General features: G+C 40.8%; 1 protein-coding gene across 2 annotated transcripts in view; it reads left to right on the plus strand.

The window, feature by feature from the left end:
- LOC122802719 (inosine-uridine preferring nucleoside hydrolase-like) overlaps window positions 1-24758 on the plus strand; it is a 325671-nt gene that overhangs the window by 167809 nt on the left and 133104 nt on the right. The gene's annotated exons all lie outside the window — the stretch shown is intronic.

Consider the following 24758-nt stretch of genomic DNA (forward strand, 5'->3'; position numbering starts at 1 on the left):
ATTCCATTCTGGTTTCAGTAGTTTAGATATCCTTGGTAATACTGTTGTTAAGTTGCCCTCCTATCAGTAGGTACAATGACTACCCTCGAGCTGCATGTTTCTGAGACCCATTAGGGTTGCATGGACAGCTTCCCTTCTTTCTTTAGTTTTTTTTCTTACCATTTGGATAATTTCTTTACCATGTCTTTTGAATAGGGGTACATAGGACTTGAAGTTGCATGTCCAAATTTCTAGTCTTTAACAAATCTTTACAATTCTGTAGTTGAAACCCTCACTGATTGCTTGTAAATTAGCTTATCTGATATGTTGTGATACTTAAAAAAATAGCCACTAGCAAGCATTTCCTCTGCACTTGATCAGAGTATAAAAAAAAAAAAAGAGTCCTATTAGCAATCATTCCACATTCATGGATAAGAAAAGACAGTTGAATAATGTATATTTATTTCTGCTTTAGTGTCTGGTCTACTTCATTTAAGGCTTTTCTTCTCATGAAGTGGATCTTTATTACTTGAAATGTCCTTAGACTGACATACCTATTGTATTTCAATCTTCTGCATTGCATCAGTTGCAATGACTTCTCAGATGTCCTTTATGGGAACTTGAAACAGTTGGCATGATGAAATCTTTGGCAGTTTAGTAGGGCTCATTCCTTCTATACATTGATGGCATGCATTGTTAAGATAGAAGGTTGTTGAACAGTGTGCTGCCTGAGTATCTGTAAGCTTTCCAGGCTTGGTAAACTTCTTGGATCTTCCTACTGGCGCTTTTGAGTTGTTGTGCTCTGCCTGGTCTTCTTCTGATTGGAGTCCATAATCTCCTCCAGCAAGACTATTACTTTGTACTATTCCATTGCAACCCTTGGAAATATAAACTCTGATGGAATTTTAACTTTTCATTACCAGAATTGCCAGAAACTTCAGCAGAGTGGGCTGCCCAATTTTGAAGCATTTAGCGACAGAATCTTTCCTTTCTAAATAAATTCATTAGAGTATTAATGAAAAAGGCAGACTAGTCAGTACTTTAGCAAGAACAATTTCGCCTTGCTGGCTGCTTATAGCAGTTTCTGCTTATAAACTAAGGTTTAGCTTCTTGAAAATGATTTGTATTACCTTAGTACAATAATTAGCATGTGGTATCAGGTCCCAGTGTACCCCTTGATAATAAAGGGGGGGGGTTCAAAGATGAGATGAAGATCTTTTGACAGAGCTTTCCACATTTTGTATACATTTCCCCCTCTTTGCCTGTCACCCATCATTCCCTGCCTTAAAGATCTTGAGCCCATTCATTCCTAGTGAGAATGTGTATGTGTGTGTGTGTGTGTGTGCGTGTTTGTGTGTGTGCGTGTGTGTGTGTGTGTGTGTGTGTGTGTGTGTGTGTGTGTGTGTGTGTGTGTGTTTGAGGGGGCTTGTCATTACTGAGAGATTGTTAGCTAGTTAGAAAATTATCAAGACAGCTATGCAGTAGTTTGGGCCTAAGGCCTCAGGGTTTCGGTTCATGGTCCCCAAGACTTTGGTCATTAATGTTTCAGGATAAATCTTAATTGTCCTCAGTCTGAGGAACTACATGGCAGTCTTCTTTTTCTGATGTCCACTATATATATCAGAGAAAGGCTGTTGGGATAATTCTGTTTTGAACCCAGTCTCACCTCCAGCTGACTGATGTGACCACTCACATTATAGTGAAGACATACACTGCTCTTTCCTGCAGATGTGTCCATTCTCTATAAACACACACTATGAAAGTTACCATCACTGTCTTTGTAGTGCCAATTTTATGTCGTCAGTTTCTGGTTGTATTCTTGTCATCTGCAAGCCTCTGTTTGTTGGTGGGTGGCATTCAACTAGACCACCACTTCCTCCAAAGATTGGTGAACCAATGTCAACCTCTGACTCCCAGCCATGCCTACATATCTCCACCAGCACCTGAACTACTGTTTGAATGCAGGTCATCTGAATCATAGACAGGACTTCTTATGCCTATAGCACAGTGTTGTTCCAGAGTCCTGCGAAAATGTTATGGTATTCACTCAGTCCAGCCTTTCAGACAGTCTGTGCATTCTTAGTGTATTTCTTGCTAACGTTTGTCCATCATTCCTCCAAAAATGTTATGGTACTCACTCAGTCCAACCTGTCAGACAGTCTGTGCATTCTTAGCGTATTTCTTGCTAACGTTTGTCCATCATTCATTTAACACATTTCTCAATGTCATTCATTTAGCAATGGAGCGTTCATGTTATTTCTATCGATCTTGGGTGGTTGCTTGCAAATCCTGAAGTTCTGTTTCTTGCATGGACATTGTAGCCTCAATAGAGGCTGTCATTCTGGCTCATTTTTTCAAATATCTTCCTTGTTCTTTGAACTGAGTATCTTAATTTAAGTCATGCTTGTTAGCACCTGAATTGGGGCTGTCAGCATATTCATTTTAAAATTTAGTACTACTTAAGGTTTTAGTGTGCGGCAGGACTAGTTACCTGGAGGTGTATAATTTGGCTTGAGATGATTGTCACTGTGGAAGTGACACCGCAACCCCATGTGCAAAATGGGAAAAGGGGTTGAGGATGGATGGATGGGATCTAGCATGAGATCTGGTAAGCATTTGGTTTGTTAATCCCTGCTATTTTGTGGAAAAGTTCTCAATGCCATGGGGTTGATACAGTGGAGTATTGTGACAAGGCTTCCCCCTTCCAAACCTATCAAGCAAGCAGTTTAATTGTCAACCACAATCATTTACTTAATCTGGAGTATTATCATATATTCCCTTATTGCTGCTTGAGATTAGCAGTTACAGTGCTGTCATACTGGGTTAAGGCTTCTCCCCCCAAGCTGACGTTTTCATAGCCAACATTTCTGAAAATACACACTGAATGCATTGTCTTCATCATTTCCTGGGATTACATTCCCGAGCATTACATCACTCTGTACATTATCCCTGTTCCAACATACATCCAGCAATCATCCCGATTCTGACATCCCTATTTAAATACACTCCAGCTTGTTCCAGTTATATAATAAAATATTTGAAGAACTGCTAGTACCTGGTTGAAGTTAAACCACCCAGTCACTGCTACAATATGTCATATTCTTCAGTAACCATCAGGTAGTCAGAGTGGAAGTGGTGAGGTTGTTAAAATATTGTCCAGGCAGTGTAATTTCTCAAGTATTGTGTGAAGAAATAATTCACCAGTCACAACACCCTAACTGTTTATTGTGGAAGCGTCTATTTCATTTTACAGAAAAAAATGCTTTTGCTTACTTCTATGCCACTTTCTTGTACACCACTACTTATTGATAATACATTATACTTTCTTCACCTGGTAAGTAGCACTGGATTTTTGCAGCATAAACTGTTTGTGTAAGCATGCTACTTCTGTTCACCAAATGATTTCCAGTCATATTTCACACAATTGTAACCCGTCTGGCACAATGTTAAGAGTGGAGAAGCTGTTTGGGTATTATGTGGACATTCACTAACTAAGCTGACAAAATATCTTGCCATTTTAATACATTTGATTCTGAGGAAAGTGTTATTTTTTTCTGAGACCTTAACTAAAATGAAAGAGGCATTTTAGTGGGAACAGAATTAAATCCCTATTATCCAGCAAAAGTAATATGATTTCTTGCAACAGAATATTTCATAGCCTGCAGCTGTCTCTCCTGTTTTTCAGTTTTTAGAGGATGTTTTCTTAACTGTTTTAAGCCTATAGCCCCTTTTTTCTATAGTTGAAGTTAACACCCATAGCTCTTTATAGCGATCTGAACTTTTTTGGGTTTGGATTATTTAAATGAGTCTCTTACCAAGTAATATTAGGCAGTATTAGAAAGGGCAAAGAGTTATTAACAAAATAGCACTAAGATTTGTAAGCAAGGATTTCACGCAGCAGAGAAATTGATCACTGTTTGTCACTTAATGTTCATATTTATTCTTATATTTTCATAACTGAAAGATCTGCCTATTATTGAAGAGTATGATGTGAAATGCCATGGTAGAAGACAGGAAGATTAATTATCAATATCTATTTCCATCACACTATACTGGAGATACTACTTGTTGTTTGTTAGTAATTATGAAAATAAGCAATATTTCCAAATGTATTTAATTCTTTAGAAAAAAAGGCAAGTGACTTACAAACTACTGTAAGGGATCCGGTGAAACAATAAATGTTATTGGAGAAAACTGCAATTGCTATTTGCACTGTAAGATGCACATCTTTAGAGATGTTCGCTCTTATTTATATTGTTGCTGTGACACAAGGGAAATACTGCCAGCCAAGCTAGCTGGAATTTTGTAAGTAATTCTATGTCATTTGAGAATATTAATATGATTTATATAGAAATGTAACAAAAGGAGACACTGCCACCCCAGCTATCTGGAATTTTGCAAATAGTTATATGTCATTTGTGAATATTGATATGCTTTATAGAGAACTGTATGTTATGTACTGAGCTAAAATGTAACGAGAGCATGCCCTGCTGACTTAGAACAGAAATGCATATAAACTATATGCCTGTGCAAATGTATGTTTTAACAGTAGAAACTAGAACATAAAATGGTTAACTTGCAAAACTTCAAGAAAATAAGTTGAAAATAAATTGTTTTAAAAAAGTTCTCCCAGTTTCAGTGTAGCAGACACAATGTCTAGAGCTAGAAGATTTTGTAATGTCTAGAAAGAGAAGTAATTATTAGGTTTAAAATGTAAAAGTGCTTTATTGTGTTACGACTTCCAAGCTCTGCAAACATCTGAGAGATATGTATTTTTCACACAGAGATGATAAATTCTGCTAGTTTCAGTTTTACCCTGGGAACTGAAGTCAGGTGACAAAAAGTGATGTCATCCAAGTTAACACAGCAGTAATATTTGATATTAATTTAGGAACTCTCTCACAGAGAGACTGTGCATTTTGTATTTTGCTTTGGGCCTATCAAGAACATCCAATCATCATCACCATCTGTACTTGCCTTGCTGTAAGTAAGATTTAGGGCATAATATCTCTTTTAGATATAGATAGGAATATAGTAAAGATTAGATTAGATGTTTTCTGTATTTATTTGAGACTGCTCTGCAATGTTGTTTTAAATATTTCCTGTGATTTTAAACTCTGAAATTACTGTGTTGATTTACTGAGTATTGTCTTGTTCATTTTTTATTTATTAAATATATTTAAACCTATCATTGTGGCTGATATTTGTGAAACATATTTAAGCTCTTAAAGTACTTGCATATCTATTTGGTGACACTGTACAGGCCACTCCAATAGCTTTGCTTGGTCAGACTACCCTTTGGATTAATAGTAACATTACACAGTTGGATTGGGCACCAGTTGTTAAGGGCCTTAAGCAGCTGATAAAGAGTTGGATGGTGGCAGCTGGAACTACCTTACAGCCTGGGCAAAAGGCGGCATAGCTAGTGCCAGCCTTCCCCGGGTGTGTATGTGTGCTTGTATATAAATAAAATCTCAAAGTGTGTGTGTGTGTGTGTGTGTGTGTGTGTGTGTGTGTGTGTGTGTGTGTGTGTGTGTGTGAGCTACTTGAGCAGGGGCACGAAACACTGGTTGGACAGAGGGGGTGCTGGAGGTCTTAGCTTGGCCACTCAGCTGAGATATCAACCCTATACTGTGCCAGTGGGGAGTCTTATTGGGGATTTGGAGAAAGAGGGAGAAACCAGCCCCAGACTGACTGTAGTCTCTCTTTATAGAGAAATTGCACTTTACTGTGTTTGTACTTGTCATCCTCCCAGTGTGTACATCCCCCACTGTTGCCAGTGGTGAGTATTGAGGATCCTTTATTACTGAGCCAGTGTTGAGGTGTCAGATATTAAATGGTGGACAGTTGTGGGATAGCCTCATCACATATTAATTGGTTGGCAGTGGTGGGATAGCCACATCACATATTAATTGGCTTGTAGTGGTGGTGCTGATACAGTGGTATACAGGCATAGATGGTGCTGATGCAGTGAGATGCAGTAATATGTGGTGCTGATACAATGAGACACAGTCATGGAAGATGCTGATGCAGTGAGATGCAGTAATATGTGGTGCTGATACAATGAGACACAGGCATGGATGGTGCTGATGCAGTGATACACAGGTGTGAATGGTGCTGATGCAGTGAGACACATGCATAGGTGGTGATGCTGCAGTGAGACACAGGCATGGGTGGTGCTGATGCAGTCAGACACAGGCATGGATGGTGCTTATGTAGTGAAATTGTGCTAATGCAGTGAGAAACAGGCATGGGTGGTGTTGCTTCAGTGAGATACAGGCATGGGTCGTACTGATGCAGTGAGACACAGGCATGGATGGGGCTGATGTAGTGGAAAGGCATGGATGTTGCTGAGGAAGTGAGACACAGGCATGGATTGTGCTGATGCAGTGAGACACAGGCATAGGTGGTACTGATGCAGTGAGACACAGGCATAGATGGTGCTGATGCAGAGAGATGCAGGAACATGTCCTGCTGCAGTGAGACAAAGACATGGATAGTGCTGATGCATTGAGACACAGGCATGGGTGATGTTGATGCAGTGAGACATGGGCATGGATGGTGCTTATGTAGTGGGATGGTGTTGATGAAGTGAGACACAAGCATGGGTGGTACTGATGCAGTGAGACACAGGCATGGATAGTGCTTATGTAAAGAGATGGTGCTGATGCAGTGAGACACAGGCATGGGTAGTTCTGCTGCAGTGAGACACAGGCATGGGTGGTACTGATGCAGTGAGATACATACATGGATGGTGCTGATGCAGTGAGAAACAGGCATGGGTGTGGATATTGTATTCCTGTAGCCTATGTACAGTGGTCACTGAAGGTGTTTGTGCTCTCAGCCAGGCAGTAAACATTAAGAGTTTCACATTACAATTATTTTATTTTTTTGTTAGCTTAGTTAGTCAGGGGAAGCAGGCAAGCATGTCAGCAGAGGAGTATGGCAAGCTGACAAAGAGCCACTTGGCTGAGATGTGTCAGGCAAAAGGATGGGTGCATGCCAACCTGACTAAGGCAATAATGATTGAAGCTTTGGGCTCAGCTGCATCACAGACTAGCAATGAAGAGGACAACCAGGCTGGTCTTGGAGATGTACAACTCTCAGAAAATGGACAGTTTGACCTTTCCACAGAGGTCTTAAAAATCCATGTGGAGTTAAAGGGACTTGAGCTGGAGGTCAAGCATTTGGAAACAGAAGTAGCAGAGAGACTGAGACGTTTAGAGACTGAGGAAATTGAGAAATTGAGATGTCTTAACACTGAGGAAAATGAGAAACTGAGACATCTAGAGGCTGAGGAAGATGAGAAACTATGATGTCTAGAAGCTAAGGAGAAGGAGGGGAAGAGGCAATATGAAAAGGAGAGGCTGACTCATCGCTGGAGTCATAAAGGTAATGGGGAAGGGAGCAACCAATCCCCAGTAGCAATAAAGGTCAGTAAATTTCTTCCACAATTTACAGAGGGGGATAATTTTGATAGTTTCATTCATATGTTTGAAAGGGTATGTAAACAGTATAATGTTAAGCAAGGACTCTGGGTGCAGTTCCTGCCCCCGTTACTCAATGATAAAGCTGTAACTGCTATACCTATGTTGTAAAAAACTATCTTTTAGAATGCTTTAACACCTGAAGCTTATAGGAAAAGGTTTTGTGAACATAGATGCAAGGCAGATGAAAGTGTGTGTGAATTTATTGCTGAACTAAGCACTTATATTCATAGGTGGGTGAGTGGATGTCAGGTCACCACTTCTGAAGGGTTAGCAGTCCTTTTGATGAGGGAACAAACCCTTAGCACTTTTCCTGAGCACATGAGAATCTGGTTAGCTGATAGACAATGCAGTGCTGCAGATGAGTTGGGGAAGAACAGAGACCTATACCTAGCAAGCAGTGCATCACTGCACAGGGAAGGGACACTCAGTGCTGCTCATGAGTCTAAGGGAACCCATGGTGGGCGCCCCAACAGAGTCCGCCAGTAGCAGGGGAAGCCACTAGTCCAGGTACACATCCAAAGCCAAGGGTTAAATGTTTTAAATGCAGCCAGTGGGGCCATGTACCATATAGATGTCCATGGAGGCAAGACAGGGAACAAAAGGTGGGAGAGCCAGTAAGTGTGAATGACAAAATGCCAGCATGAAGTTGTCTCGAGACAACAATGGTGCCAAACTACCACAAGAGGTTGTAGCATATCTTAGTAAATTGGCAACAGGCCACTGCTAAGAGAGACACAGCCTCTGACATAACTATTGTGAGGGCTGCAATGGTTAAAGAGGAGCACTAATTGCTTAGGATGTCTACTCCAGTCAGAGCTTTAGGAGGGACCACATGCCAAATACCTTTGGCTAGGGTTCACCTTGACTGGGAGGGTGGAAAGGGAAGCAAGCAAGTAGGTGTGTTTGAGGATATCCCTGCAGATGCCCTGATAGGGAATGATTTTGGTAATACAGTACTCTGTGTGCATGCAGTTACATGTAGTCAGGCTTGGAGGCAAGCATAAAGGGCCTGGTAGCCTGGGTGAGTCCCAGACAGACTGCACACTTGCAGCCAGGACTAGTGAGGTGATTACTTCAAGGAGAGAGCTACCCTGTAGCAGTGAGAGTGAGGATGAGCCACAGCTGCTTTTGGGTATTGATGTTCCCTTGGACAGAGTGACTGCAAGGGCAGAGGTGAGTAGTAGCACCCAGGCTGACAGTGAGGCACTGCTGTCAGTGGATGCCAGACTTCCTGTGGAAGGGGAGCTGGGAAGGGTTAAAAAGAGAGCTGAGACAGGCTCTGCTCTCAGACCCTGCAGTACAAGGCCTGATGGAGGTAGCCAGTGAGGCACGTGATTCTCAAGGGAAAGAGGAATCTGTATACTGGGACAAAGGGTGACTGCATAGAGAGTGAACCCCTGAGGGAGGGTGAGAGGGTGAGAGAATGCACCACTTTGTAGTGCCCAGAGCCTACTGTCTGCCACTGCTAGCCATAGCCCATGATATTCCCTTTGCAGTTCATATGGCCATACAACATACAAAGAGATGTATTATGCAGAACTTTTATTGGCCTGGGATTTCCAGAGATGTAACAGGGCACTGCAGGACCTGTGAGCAGTGCCAAAAGGTAGAAAAGGCAGGAGACAAGGTGAAAGCTCCTTTGATGCTTTTGCTTGTGATTGAGGAGCCATTTCAGATGGTAACTATGGCTATTGTGGGGCCTATGAGTTCCCCAAGTTCCACAGGGAAAAAGTATATCCTAGTGGTAGTAGATTATGCTACCAGATACCCTGAAGTGGTGGCTCTATCCTCCATTGAGGCAGAAAATGCTTTGTTAGAGATTTTCAGCAGGGTAGATTTCCCAAAAGAAATACTGCTGACAGTGGTGCCAATTTCATGCCAGAACTGCTGGCTTGTCTCTGGAAGCATTGTGGGGTGAAGCACCTATAGACCACCTCCTACCATCCTCAGACTAATGGTCTTGTTGAGAGGTTAAACTCTACACTCAAGTCCATGCTACTGGCATTTGCAGACCAGTTTAAGAGGGAATGGGACAAATATTTGCTTCATTTGTTTGCTTAGAGAGAGGTGTCACAGGAATCCACAGGTTTTTCACCCTTTGAGTTTTTGTATGGGCATAGGATGAGGGGACCTCTAGATTTGATTTGAGATGAGTGGGAGGATAAGTGTGATTCTCACAAGGAGTCTGTTGTGGCATATGTCCTAAACCTTAGGACTAGGCTCAGGAAACTCATGGGTTTGGCCCAGGAAAACCTGGCAGAAGCTAAACATCAGAAAAAGGTCTGGTATGACAGGAATGCTCAAGCTAGAGAGTATGCTATATGGTAGCAGGTAATAGTTCTCATTTCTGTCAGACACAACAAGCTGCAGGCAGCTTGGCAGGGACCTTACAAGATGGTAAGGAAGGTCATTGATGTTAACTACATGGTGGAACTGCCAGGCAGGAGGCAGGTGCACAAACTGTACCATGATAACATGATGAAACCTTACCATGACAGAGAGGCCCTTGTGCTAAGTATCTGCAGTATAAGGCAAGAGGAGTCTGAAGGGGGTCTATGGCTACAGGGAGTGAGCCAGGAAAATCCCAAATTGTAATGGTGGAGCCTAGGATTGCAGGCATGTGAAGGGACAGTGCAGCACTGTACTGGGGTCAACAATGACAAGGCAGCTGGAGTGTCAAGACAGGGAATGGGGTAAGGTAACCCCAGATAGTCAACCCTCTCAAGCATCTTTTCTCAAGGGTCACTTGAAAAACTAGCTTGAGTTTTTTTTGGGGGGGTGTGACACAAGGGAAATACTGCCAGCCCAGCTAGCTGGAATTTTGTAAATAATTCTGTCATTTGAGAATATTAATATGATTTATATAGAAATGTAACAAAATGAGAACCTGCCAGCCCATCAATCTGGAATTTTACAAATAGTTATATGTCATTTGTGAATATTGATATGATTTATACAGAACTGTATGTTATGTACTGAGCTAAAATGTAACCACAGCATACCCTGCTGACTTAGAACAGAAATGCATATAAACTATATACCTGTGCAAATGTATGTTTTAACAGTAGAAATGTAAACATAAAAGGGTTAACTTGCAAAACTTCAAGAAAATAAGTTGAAATTAAATTGTTTTACAATTGTGCTATAAAAGTTCTCTCTCAGTTTCAGTGTAGCAGACAAAATGTCTAGAGCTAGAAGTTTTTGTATTCTCCTGAAAGAAAATTACTATGTTTAAAATGTAAAAATGTTTCATTGTATTACAACTTCCAAGCTCTGCAAACATCTGAGAGATATGTATTTTTCACACAGAGATGTTAAATTCTGTTAGTTTCGGTTTTACCTAGTAACTGGTCAGGTGACAAAAAGTGATGTCATCTAAGTTAACCCAGCAGTAATATTTGATATTAATTTAAGAACTCTCTCAGAGAGAGACTGTGCATTTTGTATTTTGTCTTAGACCTAGCAAGAACATCCACTCATCATCACCATCTGCACTTGCCTTGCTGTAAGTAAGATTTAGGGCATAGTATTCCTTCTAGATATAAATAGGAATATAGTAAAGATTAGTTTAGATGTTTTCCATATTTATTTGAGACTGTCCTGCAATGTTGTTTTAAAATATTTCCTGTGATTTTGAACTCTGAAGTTACTGTGTTGATTTACTGAGTATTGTCTTGTTCTTTTATTATTTATTATTAAATATATTTAAACCTATCTTTGTGGCTGATATTTGTAAGACATATATAAGCTCTTAGTGTACTTGCATTTCTATTTCCTTGGTCAGACTACCCTTTGGATTAAAAGTAAAATTACACTGTAGGAATCGACACCCTTTGTTAAGGGCCTTAAGTAGCTGATAAAGAGTTGGCTGGTAGCACCTGAAACTACCTTGCAGTCTGGACAAAAGGGGGCATAGCTAGTAAGCCTGTGTCAGCCTTCCCAAGGTGTGTACGTGTGCTTGTATATAAATTAAATTTCAAAATGTGTGTGTGTCAGCTACTTGGGCAGGGACACAAAGCACTGGTTGGACAGAAAGGGAGCTGGAGGTCTTTGCTTGGCCACTCAGCTGAGATCTCAACCCTGTAGCTGTGCCAGTGGGGAGTGTTTTTGGGGATCTTGAGAAAGAGGGAGAAACCAGCCCCAGACTGACTGTGCTCTCTCTTTTTAGGGAAATTGTGCACTTCACTGTGTGTATACTTGTCATCCTCCCAGTGTGTACATACCCCCACTGTTGCCAGTTGTGAGGATTGAGGCTCCTTGATTACTGAGCCAGTGTTGGGGTGTCACATATTAATTGGTGGACAGTGGTGGGATATCCATATCACATATTAATTAGTTGGCAGTGGTGGGGTAGCCACATCACATATTAATTGGCTTGTGGTGCAGATATTGAATTCCTGTAGCCTATGTAGAGTGGTCACTGAAGGTGATTGTATTCTGAATCAGCCACGCAGTGAACATTCAGTTTCATATCACAATTATTTTATTTTTTTGTTAGCTTAGTTAGTCAGGGAGAGCAGGCAAGTATGTCAGCAGAGGAGTATGGCAAGCTGACAAAGAGCCAGTTGGCTGAGATGTGTCAGGCTAAAGGACTGGTGCATGCCAATCTGACTATGGCAGAAATGATTGAAGCTTTGGGCACAGCTGCATCACAGTCAGCAACCAGGAAGACAACCAGACTGGCATTGGAGATGTTCAACATTCAGAAAATGGACAGTTCAATCTTTCCACAGAGGACTTAAAAAATCTGTCTGGAGTTAAAGGGACTTGAGCTGGAGGCCAAACATTTGGAAATAGAAGCAGCAGAGAAACTGAAATGTCTAGAGGCAGTGGAAAATGAGAAACTGAGATGTCTTGATGCTGAGGAAAATGAGAAACTGAGACAACTAGAGGCTGAGGAAAATGAGAAACTGTGATGTCTAGAGGCTTAGGAGAAGGAGAGGCAGAGGCAACATGAAAAGGAGAGGCTGACTGATCACCAGAGTCATGGAAGTTATGGGGGAGGGAGTAACTGAACCCTATAAGCAATAAAGGTCAGTAAATTTCTTCCACAATTTACAGAGGGGGATAATTTTGATAGTTTCATTCATATGTTTGAAAGGGTATGTAAACAGTATAATGTTGAGCAATGGCTCTGGGTATGGTTCCTGCACCTCCCCCTACTCCATGGTAAAGCTGTAACTGCTCTCTCTAAGTTGCCTGATACTGAATGCTTGAGTTATAATATTGTAAAAAAACTGTCTTTTAGAATGCTTTAACACCTGAAGCTTATAGGAAAAAGTTTCATGAGCATAGACACAAGGCAGATGAAAGTGTGTGTGAATATATTGCTGAGTTAAGCACTTATTTTCATTGGTGAGTGAGTGGATGTCAGGTCACCACTTTTGAAGGGTTGGCAGACCATTTGGTGAGGGAACAAACCCTTAGCACTTTGCCTGAGGACATGAGAATCTGGTTAGCTGAAAGACAATGCAGTACTGCAGATGAGTTTGGGAAGAACAGAGGCTGATACCTAGCAAGTAGGGCATCACTGCACAGGAAAGGGACACTCAGTGCTGCTTATGGGTCTAAAAGAACCCATGGTGGGCAGCCCAGACTGCCGCAACAGAGTCCGCCAGTAGCAGGGGAAGCTACTAGTCCAGGTACATGTTCAGGGCCCAGGGTTAAATGTTTTAAATGCAACAGGTGGGGCCATGTAGCACATAGATGTCCATGGAGGCAAGGAAGGGAACAAAAGGTGTGAGTGCCAGTAAGTGGGAATGACAAAATGCCAGCAGTAAGTTGTCTCAAGACAACAAAGGTACCAAACTACCACAAGAGGTTATATCCTATCTTAGTAAATGGGCAACAGACCACTGCTAAGAGAGACACAGCCTCTGACATAACCATTGTGAGGGCTGCAATGGTTAAAGAGGAGCACTAATTGCTTGGGATGTCTACTCCAGTCAGAGCTTTAGGAGGAACCCCCATTCCAAATACCTTTGGCTAGGGTTCACCTTGACTGGGAGGGTGGAAAAGGAAGCAAGCATGTAGGTGTGTTTGAGGATATCCCTGCAGATGTCCTGATAGGGAAGGATTTTGGTAATGCAGTACCGTGTGTGCATGCAGTTACACTCAGTCAGGCTTGGAGACAAACATATGGGTCTGGTAGCATGGGCGAGTCCCAGACAAACCCCACACTTGCAGCCAGGACTGGTGAGGTGATTACTTCAGGGAGAGAGCTACCCTGTAGCAGTGAGACTGAAGGTGAGCCACAGCTGCTGGTGGGTACTGATGTTCCCTTTGACAGAATGACTGCAAGGGCAGAGGTGAGTAGCAGTACCCAGCCTGACAGTAAGGCAGTGCTGTGAGAGGGTGCCAGAATTCCTGTGGAAGGGGAGCTGGGAAAGGTTACAAAGAGAGAGTTGAGGCAGGCTCAGCTCACAGACCCTATGTTACAAGCCTGAGGGAGATAGCCAATGAGGCACTTGATTTTCAAGGGAAAGGGGAATCTGTATACTGGGACAAAGTGTTACTGTACAGAGAGTGGACCCCTGAGGGAGAGCTAGAGGGGTGAGAGAATACACCAGCTGGTAGTGCCCAGAGCCTGCTGTCTGGCACTTCTAGCCTTAAGGGCCTTAAGTAGCTGATAAAGAGTTGACTGGTGGCAGCTGAAACTACCTTGCAGTCTGAACAAAAGTGAGGATAGCTAGTATACCTGTGCCAGCCTTCCAAGGTGTGTACATGTGCTTGTATATAAATCAAATCTCAAAGTGTGTGTGTGTGTCAGCTACTTGGGCTGGGACACAAAGCACTGGTTGAACAGAGAGGATGCTGGAAGTGTTTGCTTGGCCACTCGGCTGAGATCTGAACCCTATAGCTGTGCCAGTTGGGAGTCTTATTGGGGATCTGGAGAAAGAAGGAGAAACCAGCCCCAGACTGAATGTGGTCTCTGTGTGCTCTTAAGGGACATTGCACTTTACTGTGTATGTACTTGTCATTCTTCCAGTGTGTATGTCCCCCATTGTTGCCAGTGGTAAGGATTGAGGCTCCTTGATTACTGAGCAAGTGTTGGGGTGTAACAGCTACTTATACAATTAAGCATGCATTTTCATATGTATGTTAATATCTCAATAAGCACATACTCAAAGAAGAACTTCTGGCTTTTATGTGAAAGCTTATATATGGTTAACAAAAGTCTTATAACAATATATGTCTAGATTGTACAGTTTTCAAGACATGATAATATGCTTGTGAATGTTTAGCAAAAAACGTAATTCTGGGTTTTCTGCATTATAATGTATTATAGTATTTATGAAAAAACTATGAATGGAGTGGCTGTTACCACTGTAAATTATATGTATTGATAACATTGCTATGTGTACAGTTTAAATAGCTTTTACTTTCCACAAAACATTTACATTTGTTTATCTTCAGAAAAATGTTGCCGAATTCAAGGATGAGTGTTCTAGGGTTCTAGAGGTGTGACATTTCACATCACATAGGTGTTCATGAATTAACAGCTTGCAGCATGCCTGATAGCCAGCTTCCTGCTCCTAAGAAGTCTGATAATGAAGATGCCCAAAAGTCATTGCGGTTTTAACCACAAGAAGTAGGAAGCTGACAGGAGTATGAAGTCAGCAGCCTGTCACGTAATCTGAATATGTGATGTGGCTGCTGATTAGTCTTGCTTTTCTTGCGTTCTCTTCCCATACTTTAGTTGAGAGAGAGAGAGAGAGTGGAGAGACAGCGATCGGATTAGTGTTTAAGGTAAGTTCTTCTTTTTCTTTCCCTGGCAGGGTCAACCAGATGCTTTCTCCATTTTTTTTCTGGCAGGGTTAGCCAGATACTAGTGGTCTGTGTGTTTTAGGGGCTGTTGATGACTTTCTTTTTTTGTTTTTTTTTTTATGGCAAGGTTAACAGATACTAGGGCGGCAATGCATTTTGGAGACTGTTGATGATTTTCTTTTATTAATGTAATACACTAGCAGGGTCAACCAGATTCTAGTGGTCTGTGTGATTTGGGGGCTGTTGATGACTTTCTTTTTTTAATATAATATCCTTGCAGGGTTAACCAGATATAGAGAAGCAATGTGTTTTGGGGACTGATAATGATTTTCTTTTTTAACATAATACACTGGCAGGGTCAACCAGATTCTAGGATTCTAGTCATCTGTGTATTTTGGGGGCTGTTGATGGCCTTTTTTAATATAATATCCTGACAGGATTAATCAGATATAGGTAGGCCGTGTGTTTTGGGGACTGTTGATGATTTCCTTTTTTAACATAATACACTGGCAGGGTCAACTAGATTCTAGTGGTCTGTGTATTTTGGGGGCTGTTGATGGCCTTTTTTTAATATAATATCCTGACAGGATTAATCAGATATAGGTAGGCCGTGTGTTTTGGGGACTGTTGATGATTTTCTTTTTTAACATAATACACTGGCAGGGTCAACTAGATTCTAGTGGTCTGTGTATTTTGGGGGCTGTTGATGGCCTTTTCTTTAATATAATATCCTGGCCGGGTTAACCAGATATAGGTGGGCAATGTGTTTTGGGGACTGTCGATGATTTCCTTTTTTTTAACATAATGCACATGTCATGTTAACCAGATGCTAATGGTCTGTATGTTTTGGGCGGTGTTGACTTTCTTTTTTTTTAATATAAAATCATGGTGGGTATCAAAGAGATACTGGGTATGCAGTGTCTTCTGGGGGGGGGGGCATTTGTGGATGACATGTTTTTATTTAACCTAATAGATACATTAGGATGGTTTGTGAATGTTTTGTTCTTGAAGCAAACTCTGCTCTTGCATGAGTAAAGTATGTGTGGGTGAACTGAAGTAAGATCACATGCAAGTTCCTGGCTATGTGATCTGAAAGAAATACAGTAATGTAACCATGGTCTTTTATTTTCATTATTTTAAACCTTGTAGGCTCAAAGCAGATTCTCTGCATAGGCAGTTGGGATGGGGGCAATGCCTATGTGTGAATAGAATGACTGCAATTCTAGTTTGCTTTGCAAGAGTAATGTACATTTGGGTGAAGTAAGATCGACCACAAGCTCTGAACTATGACTATTGTTTATGTGAAACAAATAATACTTACCTTAATGACAGTGTCATCTTTTTGTTGTTGTTTTGGTTTTTAACTTTTCAAGATCAAATCAGATACTTTGGGTAGAGTAGGCAATGGAGACTGGGGCTATGTGTGAAAGAAACAACTGTCCCTAATGTTTACTGTTGTTGTATTTCCAGATTTGCAAAACTGTAATACTTTTCTGTCTTTATTTTAAGAGGAATGTAAAATAATTAGCAAGTTTGAGTAATTCTTAATGCATGTTATTTCATATGTGTTTGTGTATATACTGAATGTTTGTTTAATGTTGTTGCTGTTCTTCTTTCGGCTTTTCCTGGTTAGGGGTCGCCACAGCGGAACTCCGGTCTGCTAATGATTAGCAGTAGATTTTTTATGGGTGCCGAGGTGCCGGCTCAATGCCCAACCTTCAGCCAAGCCACACCCATTCTACTCATGCCTTTCGAATGCCACTCGACTGTGGGGAGGACATGCAGACTCCACACAGAAGGCACTCCAACCGATAATTGAACGGGAGAACCTCTTGCTGTGAAGCAACACCGCTACCGCTGCACCACCGTGACCTTTTCTCCCTGGACATATGCTATAAAGGTTTTTTTTTCAACTAAAGCTGGTTGCAGAAACCCGGGTAAACAAAAGTAAAATAAATAAAATGAAATGCCCATTTGGCTGGCATGCCCAAACTCTGACTAATGTTACTGTCAATAAAATGAAAGTAATGCAAGTATGGAACCCAACTGTTATTATTATTTTTACTTTAATCCTGACAGGGTAAAAAGCAGCTACTTTAGTTAGGTAATGGGGGTTGTTTGTGAATAAAATGAGTTGACCTGCGTTGTAAGATTAATGTGTATTTGGGTAAAATCAGCTATCATACAAGCATGTAACTATTGTTCCTGTGCAATAGAGTAAATTAATGCAATCTTTACTAGTTTTGTTTTAATCCTGGCATGGTCAAAGCAGATACTTTAGGTCATCAATTGATATGATGGCTGTTTGTGGATAAATTGTTTGGCACTGTAACTTTGGTGTAATAATTATGGCTTTGCAGGACTAATGTGTATTTGGCTGAAACAAGATAGAATGCAAACTGTTTGCATGGATCAATTCAATACAGTTATGAAAACATTATTACTGATGCTGGCAAGGTCAAACCACCTTTTTTTTCTATTTTTTTTAACTTTCTAGGTTCAAAGTAGATATTTTTGGTAGGTAATTGGGAGGGGGGGCTATGTCAGTGTGAGAATGAAGTGACTGGCCCTGCCATTTACTGCTGTAATTCTGGCTTTCTAAAACTAATGTGTATGGGGGTAGGCATACAAACTGCGACTGATGTCTGTGCAGCAAAAAATTAAACTAACACAAATCTATTATTATTTTACTCCTGGAAGCATGATCAGGTTGATCCCACTGTAATGTAGCCCCACCCCTTCTTGTTGTACCCACCCCTTTCTAGTTGGTTCCATTCATTCAGCTGTCTTCTGCATCCCCCCTTTGATTTGAACTCACCAACCGTCATTGACTAGTGCCCTCAGATCAGATGGGCAAAGGTTTACTCAAGGATTGTTCTAGTGCCATTGAAAGAGGGAACTTGGAGACCAGTTCTAAATCTCTGCTTTCTCAATCTTTTTGTCAAGGTCTTAAAGTCTAAAATGTTATCCATAGAAATCTTGTTACCTCTTCTTCCTTAACAAAGTTTCATGGTAACATTATACTTAAAAGATGTTTATCATCGCATTCCTATTGGCAAAGATTTCTGATATTTCTTAAGATTTTCTTTATCTGTCTTACCCTTTGCATCAATAGTATTTATGAAGTATCTGGCTCCGGGTAATTGCTTACTCCAGACTTTAAGACATTCACATCTTTTCATAACTGAACAGTCATCTTGTACTTGCAGTCACTTTTTTCAATTGTCAGGATTCTCTGTCATGTGTCAACAAACTCCTGCTCTGTCTGGGGTTTCGAAGTTACAGAAATCTTCACTCATCCCTTCATACAGAATTGTTTTTCTGGGATGCCTTCTGGATGCTTCCCTAGGAAGAGCTTTTCTTCCACTGGACAGAAGATCTTCCTGAGCTTTTCCAACCACTCACTAACATTTGCCAAGGACTTTCTCAGGATTGTGTGTTTTATGACTTCTATGATTACCTTGGCTCCACTGGCTAGACTTCACATGCAAAATAAATTCACTGGTACCTAAGGACAGTCTGGTCACAGCATCAGCACTCCTTATCTTTTCAGATTCCAGTACTAGGGATTGTGAGAAGGGAGGTATTGTGGTAGGTGGACCAGTTCTCTCTCAACCCAGGTCTCTCCTTCTCCCTTACACCTTCTGTTTAGTCTGTTTCAACAAATGCTATGGATATTGCTTGGGGGAGCCTATATCAAAATGGATTAAAGTGCAAAGTCTGTAACTCCAGAGTGATGTGGAACATAAGTAAACATTGGGGTAGCTTACCGTGATGACCTGGGAGGTGGTAAAAACAACTCTAATTGACCCTACAGATCATACATATTCTGGCAGAACAAAATATTGTAGCAGACAAGCCGAACTGGACCAGGACAGACTCTCAGAAATGGAAATTGCACCTGTGGGTCTTCCAGGAATTGATCCAACTATGGAGATTAGCACAACATGATCTGTGAGCCTCTTTCCTTTCCAGACAGTTAAAAAAATTCTGCAGCAGGATTCCTTGCAAGCAGGTTTGTAAGGCAAATGCCTTGCCATTCCCATGAATGAAAATGTTTATGAATGCTTTTCTACCCTTCCTATTGATATCAAGGGTTCTTCTAAAGAGCCATATAGATTCTCCAAAGGTAGTGGTGGTGACATCCCTTTGGTCCAGTTAACAGTGTTTCTCCCTTCTTTGGAAATTGGCTAAGGGTAATTACCACAAGCTTCCCTACAGGACGGATTATTCACAAAAGGCAAAGATTGTGTGTTACATTCTGTTCTTAAAATACTTCTGTTGTCTACCTGGATGATAGAGTTCTAATATTTTTTAGTTAACTTTTTTCTGAGGACATGCATCAGATACTACTATAGGTGGCTAAGAAACCTGTTACTAGAAAATCTTATATGTGTACGTGGAAGAGATCTGCTCTTCATCCCTTCAGCCAACACTTACTACTATTTATTTTCCTGTCTTATCTCTTTCCATAACATCCTCATCTTTCTAATAATAATGAACTCTCTTTCCATGTCCTTAACTTTCCGTCCTAGTCATAACTCTTCTTCATCTCATTCTATTACTCTATTTTGACAGCAGAATATTCTATTATTTTTCACCTCCACATATTATTAGAAATATAGTCAATATTTTGACTAACTATGTATTAGTTTACTTGACACAGGCCATCCATTTCTGAAACTGTCTTGCACTTTCAGTAAATATTGTATTCGTGATCACAATTTATCCTAATAATATTCTCTAAATGCATTTCTATCTGTTTGTGTTTTATCTGCTGTGGGGATTTTTGCCCTTGTATATAATCACTCACCAACTACTGTGTAAATGTTTTTGAATCTGTTATGGAGCTTTTCTCCTGAGCCTCATTGAAAAAGGGCCATTGGCTCAATCAGTATTTCTTGGTTATCAAAGGACAAATAAAATACAAATAAATAAATGTTGTTGGTGCTATTCTAAGAACCAGGACATAGTTAAAATCCTGATGCCTCTGACTCTTGATTTTATGTGTTATTGTCCCCTGGCTTTTCTTATTTATTAAAATACATCTTTTGGCCATTTCTGCTTGTTTTCTGTTATATCTCCCCCCACGTGCCTTCAAATCAAGCAGTTTTTAAGGGGAGTTTTACATATCTGTTCATCTAGAAAACGGATGTCTCCTCCTTGAGAATCTTAGCTTTGTGCTTAAAAAGCTAACACTTCTTCCATTTGAACTGGCTCATCAGGCTAATTTTTTTGTTCTTGACTTGGAAAATTGTGTTATTCAGTTCTCTGAATTCTGCAAGAAGAGTGTCTGAGTTATAAGTTAGATCCGCAGTGGTACAGCGGTAGCATTGTTGCCTCACAGCAAGAGGTTCTCCTGTTCGATTCTCAGCTAGAGTGCCTTCTGTGTGGAGTCTGCATGTCCTCCCCATGGTCGAGTGGCCTCCAAAAGACATGTGTGAATGAGTGTGCCTTCGCTGAAGGTTGGTTGTCAGGCTGGCAACTCGGCATCATAAAAATTGACTGCTGATCATTAGCGGACCAGCATTCTGCTGTAGCGGCCCCTAACCGGGAAAAGCCATAAAGACAAACAAGTGTCTGAGTTATAAGTTCTTGCGGTGAATCAACTCTAATTTGTTTTTCACAAGGACTGGGTTTCCTTGAGAACAAATACTTCTTTTATGCTTGAAGTGATTTCAGAGTTTACCTTGAACCAGTCTATTAATCTTCCTGTATTATTTCCAGAACTTAAGAACAAGGGAGACAGAATCCTACATACCCTGGATGAACAGGCAGCTGAGATACTACTTGGGCAGAATTAAATCCTTCTGGAAGGACAGTCGACCGTTTGTCTCATATGAAGTTGATAAAATAATAAAACTAGTGTCAAAGCAGACAATTTTTGGTGGTTGTCTCAAGCTGTTTACTTTTGCTATTCTTACCATAACAAATCACTTCCTGGGGGGGTTAGAGTGTGTTCAATAAGGGCTTTGGCTTCTTCTGCACTCTGTAGCTTTCTGGAAACATTTGTACTCCAGATGTATTCTAGAGGCCACTTGGTCCTCTGTAAATGCTTTCACAAAATATTGCAAACTGGATGTTTTCCAGGTCCAGAAAAAGCTTTGCTAGGACTATTCTCCAGTGTCTCTCGATTTCTTGACGTTTCTCCTCCTCCCTGTATGTTCCTAAGTTATGGTAGTCTACCCAACTAGCTTAGGCTACTGCAACAGTGATCTAATGTTGAATATAGGACACTTACCATAACAGTAGATAATCTAATAGACACCTGTTGTAGTAACCATTCCCTCCTTCCATCCATCTCCCTTGTTTTGTTTTTTATTTATTGTCATGGTGTCTGTGTGTGTGTATAAAATTACATATGTTTACTTTTGCTTTTTTCCTTTCCTAGCAGCTTTCCTACAGGCTATGGCCTCCCTTGTCTAGGTTAGAAAACTCCGAAGCTTTTTGGTACCCTATCTGCCACTTTATGTGGCTCTGCTTGTGACCTGGCAGTTAGGGATCATGGAAAGTGCTCTGAAACTTTGAAAGCTGGACAGTGGTAATATCCTAGGCAGGATATAACCCAAGTAGCTTGGGTTACTGCAACAGTGATCTATTAGAATAGCTACTGTTATGGTAAGTTTACATACGCATCTGTGCTGTATACGTAGCATGTGCATGGGAGGTTCCCTTCCACAAATTCACTTTAGAAAACATAACAGTGAGTTTCACAGTTTGCTGTTATTTTGAGATTCACATCCGAATTTATGACGTGACAAGATTCATAGTATCATGCCTCATACTTCCAGTAGGACGTACTTTCATGACTTTAGTGAAGGATGTAGGAGTTTAACAGCCCTATTCAGTACGCCAGACACAACCTATCAGAATATGAGCAGTGACATGCCTATGCCTGCTGTTTTTGTTGATCTTTGCAAAGTGCTTAACAATTAAGAGAAGAAGTGGAAATCATTGGATTTGAGGTCAGCACTCTCTGCAGGTTCTGAAGTGACCTTCTGGGCAGGTGTATTTTATTTAAAATATGGATATTGTTTCCAGCCTCTTGCTCATCCTAGAATATACATCTCTGACCCCTTAGTATTTTGCATACTCTGGCCATTTCTCCTCATTGTTTTCATTAATAATATCTGAATGGACACTTCTTGCATTATCCCAAGCACTATATGCTGACAGTTGAATGCTGATGAGAAGCAGCTCATATCCTACTATCATCCAAAAGTCATTTAGGCAGAATTGGGGTGGTACAGTGTCACAGCAGATATTGTTCTCACCTTACAGCAAGATGCTCCCCAGTTTGATTTTTGGTTGGGGTGCCTTCTGTGCAGAGTTTGCATGTCCTCCCTTTGTTTGTGTTGGTTTCCTCAAGGTGCTTTGGTTTCCTCCTTCATTGCAAAGACATGCAGTAGCTGGATTGGACATTCTAAATTGGCCATAGGTATGAGTGTGCATGTGAGTGTGTGGTGTGGAAGAACTAATGCTTCATGGCTAGACATCTGACAGTGTAAACATTGGGTCTAGATGGTTGTCATTGTTGAGGTGACACCCTGGCCCATGCGCAAAAATGGGAAATACATGTTGTGGGATGGATGGATGAATGGATGGATGGATGGATCTCATTATTCCTTGATACATGATTAGCTTTTTAGAATCTTTTAGTCAAATAAGATAAAATAGGCCATGATTTGTTTGGATCCTTTCCAGGCTAGCAGAGGTGCACTGATGAATTGGCAAGTTATTACCCACTCTGTGTATTTTGGCTACCATTCACTATAGAAATGATCAAATTCTAGGTACTCATGCATTAACATGATAACCTAATCTCAGTTCCTCCCACCTAGAACCACTGAGCTACAAATTAAATACACAACTGATGACTTCTTTAAGTACTTATCAGCTGCTTATCTTAGAAGCCATAAACTAATAAAATAGTTATATGGCCATAGATAAAATATGGCCTTCTTCTTTCAGTTTTCTCATCTATGCTTAATGAAGTTAAACTTCAGATACTGCAAAATAGAATTGTCCATGTCACTTGTTACTGATTAATAAGGACTTGACTATGCCTCAGCCGACCCAAGTTCAGGTAGCAGCTCTGTAGGCTGTTGAAGCTGGCATGAGGAAGAGATGAATACACTCAGTCTGCTCATGTCTGTTTGGTGAAAAAGGAATGGGGGGGGAGGAAATGTGTGTGCAGGTACCATCTCCACATTGGATTTTCCAGTGAATTCTTGGGATTACAAGGAGTCTTTGTCACTGGGGGAAATTCTAGCCTGAAGGTATTAAACACAGAGGTAAAGTTTTGCAAATCAATGGCACTATGCAGAGAAGGACTCAAGAGAATCACCTTGCTGCAGAAGTAAAGGTCTACCAAAACAACATGGAAAAGAAAAGAAAAGGAAAAAAAAATAATACAATCTTTCAATTTGTGTTTTCAGAGTGCTGTACTTTTTGCTCACTCTGACCTTCTGACCACAAGAGCTCCTGTTCTATAACCACTGGTCCCCTTTATCACGGTAATGTGCCTATGCTCTTTGCAATCAGTTTTACTTCATCAGGACTACTTTGCTGCTACTGCAGTGTTGCAATGGGTCACCGGGTGTCTTGCCTTTGGGCAGAAGTTGCCAATGAGGTTTCTTTCCTAACATACTTGCTTGATGTTGTTGCCCACTCTCAACATTCAATGCACATAGATAGTTTCAAGTAATCATGTACTGTTCTAGACTTGTAAGCTAAGGACAAAATTAGGGACAGTGTGAAAAGTGCAAGGTTAATAGCAATTTTCTTTAGCTTATTATCTTAGCAGCTCAGTCTCCCTAGGACATGAGAGGCAGTACTTGGGTGCTTCACTCACTCATTTCTGCTAGCACTAACTTGTTAGGTATACTATTCAAACCTCAGTTGCTGGTACCAAAGTCAGGAGCAATCACCAGCCCTCTTTATCAGCAGGTTGACTTAACTTCCCACCCAGTGATGAGTACCTCAGCATTACCTGCACATGTGTAAAGTGGATGTTAAAACCTCTTAGACTATCATTTACATTTTAAACCATACTGGACATGCTATAACTACATTATAGGGACTTTTGTCCACTTCATTTCTACAGACTTTTGTCAGACTAATCCTTGAAAACTTCCAAATTATTACTAAGTATCCTGACAGTTAGTAGAAATAAACTAGCATAACTTTTTTGTAATAAATTAATTTCTAAAGCTTCTGAGGTAAAGAATAGCTTGTCTCTTCATGTCAGAAACTCATTACAACCACCTCACTTGTACCTTCCTACACATACATCGTGTTTTTTCCTAGCCACACTTCAATACTGTCTATGTGGTGCCATGTTTAAATAGATCACTTTGAAAACATGGTGTCCTTGCACTTACTACTGCCACCTGTTAGCAAGATTGTTGATCATGAGTGCAGAATAAGCTAACTATTCTTGAGCACTGAAGTACTAAGATGCTGCCAGTGCAATGTTTTATAGTGGCTTTGCTAAGATAATCGTGTTTTAATATTATTTTA

The sequence above is a fragment of the Protopterus annectens genome, chromosome 5.part0 (assembly GCF_019279795.1).
Source record: "Protopterus annectens isolate FY-2018-M chromosome 5.part0, PAN1.0, whole genome shotgun sequence".
In the NCBI taxonomy this organism is placed as follows: domain Eukaryota; kingdom Metazoa; phylum Chordata; order Ceratodontiformes; family Protopteridae; genus Protopterus; species Protopterus annectens.